A 10,647-nucleotide genomic window follows, 5' to 3' on the forward strand; every position below is an offset into this window, starting at 1 on the left:
TAACACAGGCTAACAGCAACAAAAACAGCAGCACTTACCAACAGAAAAGTTTACGATATCCTCAACAACTGACGTCAGTGTCCTTGTCATCAGACAGAAGTAAACTTTACTTTAGACTGACATATTGGACTCCTTTCAGAAAGTTTTACAGTTTCCTCCGGAACAAATAGTCACTCGAATTGTCACTTGAATTAGGAGGGATGAGAAAACAGAATTCAGTTGACTGCAAGCTGCAGTTGTACATGCTGTAACTTTAAGCTTTAACATTAGCATATTTATTGTCACCATGTTTGGTTAGTTGGAACCAGAGGTGATTACACTTGGATAAAAAGGCAGAGTGCTAAGTCATTAGCTAACGCTAGCCACTGTAGTTAGCAAGTGGCATTGAGAGTTTTTACACATGCAAAGTAAGACACACAAATATCGAACATTTAGTGCTAAAAAATAGACAAATAAATATTATATGACTCACAAAACTCATGCGCAAACGTCTTGGATAACCTGTACCACTCACGCCGCAATATCATTTGTAATTCTATAATTCCACACTAGGCTCTAGCTACCTTTGTCAGAACACCCGACAGTCAAAGCTGCCACTACCACTGTCCAGCTGAATTATAAAAATTAAAAAGGTGATCACATTCAGAGAGGGGACACTATCTATAGAGACCAAGGTAGTAGTTTCTTTTTGTTTTTTAACATGGGACTCTGGGGATTGATTTACTTGATTTACTGCAGTTTTTCGCACTTAAGCTTTAGCTTCATTTTTAACCTTCTTAAGTTGCTGCTTGAAAAATATCTGCTATAGCATTAGTGCTTTCAGGGAGTTGTGGCAGCTTTATTTGATTACTTTTGTTAGAAAGTGCATGCCAGATCATCTCTATAGAACACAGTACACTATAAATCAGGTTCCAGGGTTGGTTTTATGATTAGAGCTTTTGTTTAATTTATGGGGTTATTTTGTTGTCTATAGGTGGGTATTTTTTTTCCTCATTTCTGTTAATACTGTCTGTTAAATGTCCAATGAGACCAAGACTTGGATCAAACATTTAAAGAATGCAATAAGCTGTTGTCAGGTGAAGCAAAGGGGTTTTATTGATCAGTCGTCACTTCAAAACAAGAGGAGGAGATGATGTTTGAAAACCAGAATTGTTGTCTGCGTCATTGTAGCTGAAATGCTCGGCTCACAGTAAAGAGCCGAGTTCGTTTGTTAAGTTATTTAATCTTTTTGAAAACTTCACAATTCATCTATAAAACGATCAGAAGCCTCGGAACAGCTTCTCACCAGCGTGATGAGGCAACACTGTGACAGTTTAAACTCCTTCCTCTGTATCCAAGTATCCAGCAGACCATGAAATAGATCCGAATAATTGTTTTGTTCACATGGTCGAAAGCTTTTAGGCATGTGTTGTACATCACATCATAACCTGACTGTGTGTGGGGTTAATTTTGCCCATCTGTGTTGAGATGACTCTTGTATTTCTGTGTGACCTGCACTCCACATTCCACAGTGATGTCAGTCTGTTTTTAAACCTTTTTGTTTTCTCCTGTTCATAATTTGGCAACAGCCCTCATGTTTTCTTTTGTTGTATTTTGTTTTTTCCTAATCTAGCCTGTGGTAAACTATGCAATTCATACTGTTTCTGTATTCAAACACTTCACTCCTCTGTCTGTATTTGATGAATTAGGTGTTTAATCAGATAAAATCTGCCTTTATGTTGAAAATCCCTCTTTTATATCTGTAGTTTTCTGAGTTAGTGTTTGGGGTTTGTTTATTAATGTGAAAAGTGACAGACCTACAAGAATCATCTGTTTATGTTCTCCATATTAAAATAAAAGACTTCCTCTGCAGGATTTGTGTGATTCCTACAAGCTGTTACATTAAGTGTTTTGATAAGGATGTGCACACGTTCCTCCTGTGATATTAGTGATTAGCTGCCCATTAAATTGTCTTTCAGCTTCTTGCATCCTGGGTGGAAGCCATCTGTCTTGATTCCTCCTGCTCTGGAGGATGGATGACATATGATGCACTTTTCACTAGAGTCTCAAAGTTTCCTACTGATTTAGTAAAATTGGACATAAAACCATCTGTGAAAGGGCACCTAGCGTATCTTAACATACAGTATAGAAGTAGGAGGATGATAATTTAGTAATCATCCCTCTATCTGCTATCCACCCACTAAATAATTATTTTATGCCTTCAGGAGCTGGACTTCATTGCCACCATTAAAGGAGCCACACATTCCACGCTCTGCTCGCTTCTGAGTAGGAGTCTCTTTTAAAACCTCCAAAGCGATGATGCACCCAAGATGTGTTATAGCCCTCATGCCACAAATGTAAGGCACACAAAGCTGAATTCAGTGAGCTTTTAATTGAAAATATTGACTCGAAACTAGAAACCAGCTGGAAATAATAGATACACACGTGAAAGCATCGATATGGTTGGTTTGTGCAGTTTTAGGCCATACTGAAGTACACATATCTAATATTTTCTTCTTTTGCTTGTTTTCATGATGCACGGTGCTCTATGTAGGCTGTTAAGAGTTTCCTCTTGGCTGAATTCAAGCAATTCAAGTTGAATCCAATCACCTTTTTTCTACAGCTTTTGAGTAATCGTGCCTTCTAGCTTGCTCTGAGGGATTGAGGTGTTCCCAGGCCTTAGGGCCCACTTTTCGATTCCCGGGTTTACGAGAGCTTCTGATCAGATGAGCAGACTCCCGTCCAATTGGCAAAGGTGCCGCCAGGTGTCCAAACAGTCAAACTTCACTTTTCAACCTCAAGTGGCGAATAAAGCCTTGATTGATTGATTGAATGAGGTTGTAATTCTTTTGGCCTTTTCTGTGGCTTTATTGGGGACAGAGAATCTCAACCATTGGTCCTTCATTCACCGATATGAGCACAGAAATGTGCATACTGTGAAAGTGCCCACAGAAAATTACTCTGGATTCATGAAATGTGAGCTCTGACCAGTTTCATCCTTACCTCCATGCATACGTTAGTGAATCTGAATCTAAGTAAACACATTCATTCAGAGGTGTGTCATGGAAAAGTACTGCTGCAACAATAACTCTTCATTGACTGAAACTAAAATTGAAGAGTGTCCGTGGATGAAGCAGCAAAGGTCTACCTCCTCGTATTTTCCTCAGGCAAGACGATGGATAACAAACAAAAGAAAGAAGTGATATTTAAGCTGCACTAACTGAGTCGGTGAAGGTTGTGTCCACTGAGACACGATGTTGCTGTATACTGTAGCTGGGTAAAAAAAATACACAAAGCTCTGACATCAAAAACAGACTGGAAGAAAAGGAGGGAAGCGGGAGGAGGATGAGCAGCTGATTTATCTGCTCAATGTGAGAAACTCACCACATTTATTTTAAAAAAGTCCATAAGTGGGAAATTACTAATAAATTAAAGTGTAACTGATGTCAACCAGGAAGGATGTCCTTCTTTAATGAATGCAGTTTTAATACGCTAAGCATACAAATGAGATACAGTGGGGCAAAAAAGTATTTAGTCAGCCACCGATTGTGCAAGTTCCCCCACTTAAAATGATGACAGAGGTCAGTAATTTGCACCAGAGGTACACTTCAACTGTGAGAGACAGAATGTGAAAAAAAAAATCCATGAATTCACATGGTAGGATTTGTAAAGAATTTATTCGTAAATCAGGGTGGAAAATAAGTATTTGGTCACCTCAAACAAGGAAAATCTCTGGCTCTCACAGACCTGTAACGTCTTCTGTAAGAAGCTTTTCTGTCCCCCACTCGTTACCTGTATGAATGGCACCTGTTTGAACTCATCATCTGTATAAAAGACACCTGTCCACAGCCTCAAACAGTCAGACTCCAAACTCCGCCATGGCCAAGACCAAAGAGCTTTCGAAGGACACCAGGAAAAGTATTGTAGACCTGCACCAGACTGGGAAGAGTGAATCTACAATAGGCAAGCAGCTTGGTGTGAAAAAATCAACTGTGGGAGCAATCATCAGAAAATGGAAGACATACAAGACCACTGATAATCTCCCTCGGTCTGGGGCTCCATGCAAGATCTCATCCCGTGGGGTCAAAATGATCATGAGAACGGTGAGCAAAGATCCCAGAACCACACGGGGGGACCTGGTGAATGACCTGCAGAGAGCTGGGACCAAAGTAACAAAGGTCACCATCAGTAACACACTACAACGGCAGGGAATCAAATCCCGCAGTGCCAGACGTGTTCCGCTGCTGAAGCCAGTGCATGTCCAGGCCCGTCTGAAGTTTGCCAGAGAGCACATGGATGATACAGCAGAGGATTGGGAGAATGTCATGTGGTCAGATGAAACCAAAGTAGAACTTTTTGGTATAAACTCAACTCGTCGTGTTTGGAGGAAGAAGAATACTGAGTTGCATCCCAAGAACACCATACCTACTGTGAAGCATGGGGGTGAAAACATCATGCTATGGGGCTGTTTTTCTGCCAAGGGGACAGGACGACTGATCCGTGTTAAGGACAGAATGAATGGGGCCATGTATGGTGAGATTTTGAGCCAAAACCTCCTTCCATCAGTGAGAACTTTGAAGATGAAACGAGGCTGGGTCTTCCAACATGACAATGATCCAAAACAAACCCCCCGGGCAACAAAGGAGTGGCTCCGTAAGAAGCATTTGAAAGTCCTGGAGTGGCCTAGCCAGTCTCCAGACCTCAACCCCATAGAAAATCTGTGGCGGGAGTTGAAAGTCCGTGTTGCTCGGCGACAGCCCCAAAACATCACTGCTCTCGAGAAGATCTGCATGGAGGAATGGGCCAAAATACCAGCTACTGTGTGTGCAAACCTGGTAAAGACCTATAGTAAACGTTTGACCTCTGTTATTGCCAACAAAGGTTATGTTACAAAGTATTGAGTTGTATTTTTGTTATTGACCAAATATTTATTTTCCACCCTGATTTACGAATAAATTCTTTACAAATCCTACCATGTGGATTCATGGATTTTTTTTTCACATTCTGTCTCTCACAGTTGAAGTGTACCTCTGGTGCAAATTACTGACCTCTGTCATCATTTTAGGTGGGGGAACTTGCACAATCGGTGGCTGACTAAATACTTTTTTGCCCCACTGTATGACCACTGCCGTGTATGAAATAATGATGCTTTGGAATTGTTTTCTTCTGTTTTCTTTATTGACGTCTCAAAGTGAACATATAAAACAAAAGCTCCAGCCTGTTGTTCAATCATTTGTGTTATTTCAGGAAAATAAATAATGATGATTAAATAATCTCAGTAGTTATCTTGGCCTTCTTCCTCTAAGGTTTCACCTCATACTCAGATGCAGATATCTAGTTCAAGAGGGACATTCCTTCTAGCCCGACTCATGGTTGTTGTTGTGGTGACCACCCTCAGGCTCTGGCCTCTGAAGGATTACACTGAAACGCTACAAGGAGACCATCAACTCTGGAACGTTGCAGGGTGTAAACATGTCGGCACAAACAGCAGCTGAGACCATCGAGGTGATGTGGCTGTGTTTTTGGCCCAAACAGCAAGACTGCAGTGCTCAGCTGTGGGCTCATGAATACCCTGATATCTGCCCCACTCTTTTCACTCCAGGCATCTCTGTGAAAGGAAAGTGTCCTGCTCCAATCCTGCTCCAAGCCTGGTGCATCGAATATGGAAAACTCTTTTTCTTTCTCACTCTGTAAAAATTTTAATCTTTGCGATCTGTGCCACATGTGTCAAAAGAGAAAATTTCTTCTTTCAAAAGACTTTAAATGTTGGAATCTATATACGAGCAAAGACATGGAGTCAGACAGGAAACAGCAGCTTTCAGCCCATCCTAACACCATAACCAAATGTCATTGTTTTGTTTTATTATTTTTTGTAATAAAACCTCCCACACAGCTGTTAATTTGTTATGCTCATGCCTGTGAAACAGACTAGATAAGAAATATGTGCTAGGACAAAGTTAAAGATTCCTTGCGAAGCTTTTCCAACACAATGAATCCGACTTTATGAAATGACCCACACTGTCAGGAGCTGTTAAACTCTGCTTGTGAGTCATGTGATTTTGCTGTGTGGAAGCCTGTCTGTAGAACTACGCTCAAGTGTGCTTAACTAAATGTTGCTAAAGAGCCTAAAGTGTGACCAAACTGTACATGAAAAGGCTGTACTGGACACGCTTCTTCAGTGAAGTCAAAGCGTGTCAAACTGCATGTTTCTGGCTGCTGGTGAGATTGTCAGCTCGCAGCGAGGCCCTCAGTGAAACTGCTCTGGGGACAAACTACACACACAAGCATGGTGTGCAGGGAAAAAGGCAACAAGCTGCTTTACCGTGTTCAACAGGAATCTGTTACAATCGTGATGCCCTTCATTTGGCTTTGGGTTAAGTGGAAAACAGTCCTGCATATTTCACCTTCGTTACTGTCACACATTCATCTACAACACAGCTCTTGCTCTTTAAACAATGACTAAAATGTGTTTTTAAACATACTGCTGGGTCTAAGAACATCAGGAAACTCCTGTGGGGAGCTTTGTTTCCGGTGTCCTATTCGCGCCTGGTTTACGGTCCAAAACAAGTTAAGCAAATGAATGAATCAAGCGGCGATTTACATTTCTATAGATGTCTTGGGCATTTACCCAATATATCTGTAAATGATGTTCATCGACTTGTCGATATTTTTTCCCCGCGCCTCAGAGCAAAAGAGAAAAGGGATTCAAATGTTATATTTCTCAGCTGTCCCTCGTTTATCGCGGGTGTTATGTTCTAAAAATAACCAGCGATAGGTGAAATCAAGTAGCCAATTTTATTTTTTGACGGTGCAAAACGTTTGGTGGACATCGTGGACATACAGCACTGCACTTCAGAGTCACACTGCAGCGATTCTGTACTGTACAGGAGAGACGTCACAGAGGAGATCGTCTGCAGCGATCAGGACACAATGTGACGTAAAAAAAATAAGCATGCACTAAACTTGCACTAAAAAATCAGCGAAACAGCGAGGTGAAAGGTGAACCACGTTATAGCGAGGGACCGCTGTAATTTTGAAGGTAAGTCACAACATACCCTTTGTAAATACTAATGTATAGAAACCGTTACCAGCAATTGTTCATTTTTTGTGTGGCTTTTTTCACAGTTTGTTAACATGCTGTGTAGGTGTGTACTTGACTAGCTGATATGGACATAACGGGGAAACATCTGGTTTGACTATTCTTCACCTGTAGTTTGAATGCTTCCTGTTTAAATCATAATAACTGTCACTATACAGAGATGTGCTTCTGAATGTGGACGATGTGTCTTCTGCAGTGATGCAGTTCTGCTTGGGTTGAGTGATGTAAACAACTGATCGATCTAAACTCTTTAAACATCAAAATTGATCATTAGATTTTTTATGACACAACAGTGGTGAGTGTTCCCACCTTCTGCTCTTTGTAACTTAACGCGATCTTTCCGTTTTCGAGTTTTGGACATGATTTTGGAGTATATCTTCGCAGTAGCGATTGACCGCAAAGTAAAGCTACCGGAAATGTAGAACCCCACATCCGGTCTCAAACCAGGAAGTTAGCATTTTCTCATGCACAGGGTCAATTCTCTAAGATGATGGCTTATCATCAAAAGAAAAAAAAATGGTGTCATTCCTGGTAAGGCTTGTGTTGATCACAATCAGCCAAGGATCTAAAGGTCAAAGGTCACTCTTTCGAGGATGCCAATGTTCACATTTTGGACAGAGAAGACAGATGGTTTGAAAGAGGAGTGAAAGAAGCCATGTCCACTGTTAGCGACCATCTTTGAACAGAGGGCAGAGCTTAACGCCCACTCACATCCTGGGCCATCTGACCTCAGGAAATCACATGATAGGGTGGGGTTAGGTTTCACAATGAGCTCACCCGAAACCCTGGCTGATTGTGACCTACACCCGCTTTCACACCTTGGCTCATGTGATTAGAGGATCATCAGGGGGTCCTTTTGTCCCTCTTTGGGGGGAAACTCCCACTGGGTTTAAATCTGGGACTTTCCACCATTTGACCTTAGAACTGAAGAAGCTTCTTGGATGAGAGTGAAACGTCTTCAAGCAACTTAAAGAAGTCCAGACGCTTTTCTTTCCAAGCTCCTTTGTTTTTCTACAATGTCACTTGCTGGAACATTAAATGTTTATCCTTGTTCTAGTGCTAATTTAGTAACTAACTAAATGTTTGTACAAGTCTGCTCTTGATTACTTAAACAACTCCTGCCATTAGGTTGAATAATGCTAGACTAATTGCAGCTGTGGAGTAAAAAAAAAATTGGTATTGACAACTTCAAATGATAATAAAAATTTAGATATATATGCAGTTTTTGAAAATGTAGAGGACTATTTTTTTGGAAGTCAAATTTATATCAAAGGTCGATGCAGATGATTTGAGATTAGAGCCCGTCAATAAGATTCCTGTCTGGCCCCCAGTCAGACTCTTCTATCACGTTTGGATGATCTGCCGTGAGACATCAAAACATCTCACTGTCTGAACTGTAAGTCTCTCAAAGCTCCACTGCTCCAAAATTTGTAACTGAAAAGAAAGCAGATTTTCCCCTTTATAATGCAGCTTGTGCTCCCTTCCAGCAATGCACATGTTGGATAGAACATATCCTGTGACGAAAATTCGAAATTTATAAAAGCAACCTAAATATTTTTATATGTTTCTATTAGAGATGGCACGATACCACTTTTTTATGTCCGATACCGATACCGATATCATAAATTTGGATATCTGCCGATACCGATATGAATCCGATATAGTGTTTTTTAATCAACAAAACTGTTTTTTAAAATATCTTGCTGCATTTTGCAAGTCTGCAAGTTCATACTCAAGTTTAAAACAACAACTACACTAAAGCTATTCTGTTATACCTGTATACAAAAAAAATATTTCATAGTTCAGCAATACTGATCAATCTAATAAACTTAGACCTACACCATCCTCCCTATTCTGGTATTTTAAAGAGTACTTAGCGTAAATATTAAGCAACCTAACTAATAGGGTTCCAACTCCCAGCAACAACAAAAATAAATAAATAAAAAATAGGGAACCACCCCTCACGCGCCACCTCATGATGCTTAATCGACGTAATCAACCTTAATTTGATGCAGTGTGAAAAAAAAATGCACAGAAATCAATTATTTTTCAAGAAATATTAAATAGATTCAACATCTTTCTTCAACAAAATTGCAGACTGCACAGATGGTACCTTCCCAAAGTAAAAAGTACTATAGCTTACTAGGGTATATATATTAGACTTAATAGTCACTATATACAGTAATTGACTTCTATTCATTTTACATCAAATTAAAACTTTGGGTGTCAGATAATTATTTATTAAAAGCTCGACATTTTAAATGAGAATAAGAAAGAAAAGTATGTCTTTGTGCCCCCTTTTCCCTGTTCATGCCCTATCGGCCCCCCTGGCTAAACTTTGCAAGATCCGCCCCTGCACAGTTACCAGCCGTCAGCTACGTAGAAAAAGATCCTCGAGTAGAAAGTAATAATAAATAAATTCTAACAACAGCTTATCAAGCTTAAACGTTCTGCTGTTGTTCAGCCGCTGGTTTCCTCTTTCTGGTGCAAAGTGGGCCAAAAACAAACAAGAGACACGGACTCGCGACAGAAAAGCCGATCAGCTGATCATTGATCAGTTTCATGATTGAAGTAGCAGCCGGAGAGCGAGAGGCAGTCGCTTGTTAAGCTTAACGTGGGAATGCTTTACAAACATTCAGAGATGGACTTACACACTTGCTTTACTTCTCTCGGGATAACTTTGTCGGAGATGAAATGCCAGGTTGCTAGCGAAGCTCCACATGCTATCCAGACCACCGACAGGTCCCGCATGCCACAGCCGCTCTATCACGTGATGCATACTGCTCCGACTGCTAACGTTCTGAGGTGAGTTACGGCGTGTTGCAAGTTTTGTGAGGTGTTTTCGTGATATTTAATGGATCGGATTACATTTTTTATTTTTCTCCGATATCCGATCCAGTAATTTAGGTCAGTATCGGACCGATACCGATACGCAATATCGGATCGGTCCATCTCTAGTTTCTATTCTGTAGTGAAGAAAAACAGAATGTGTGAAATGAGAGTTCTTCCTCTTGCAGTGTGATGTATCTTTAGATCACCACAGGCCTGTGTTTGTGCCCATGTGAAACAGCATAAATCATTTTCTCATAAATCGGTAAGCATTTTGCACCTCCTCAGCATGTATGCCGAATGAAGGAAACGTGTGTGTTTGTTTTTGCCCCTCGTCTCTCTTTTAGGTAAGGTAAGATCCAACCGTGCCTGCCTGTCCATCAGCAAATGCAGGACTAATTACAGCTGCGCCGCTCCTCCACTCTTTTGATGCTCCAGGAGTTGTCTGCTAAGTGGCAGATGGCAACAAGCCAGAGAGGTTATTGCAAGTTTAGAGCTGGCTCCCTCTGAAAACACTGCCACTGCAGGAGCTATTGATTGACGCACGAGTCACTCTGTGGCTGCAGACTCTGCCAGGGTTCCCCTTCTCCCCTCACTGAGTTTCTGCCACAGTTTCTGTTCCAAGCTGCTGAGAGGAATCCAGCTCGCTAAACCTCGGCTTAGTTGTTAAGAAGCCTGGAGGGAAACACTTGCTGTTTGCATAAAATTACTACTGGCTTGACTTACACAGCAGTGAAGGA

Source organism: Astatotilapia calliptera, chromosome 2 (genome assembly GCF_964374335.1).
Source record: "Astatotilapia calliptera chromosome 2, fAstCal68.1, whole genome shotgun sequence".
NCBI lineage: Eukaryota > Metazoa > Chordata > Actinopteri > Cichliformes > Cichlidae > Astatotilapia > Astatotilapia calliptera.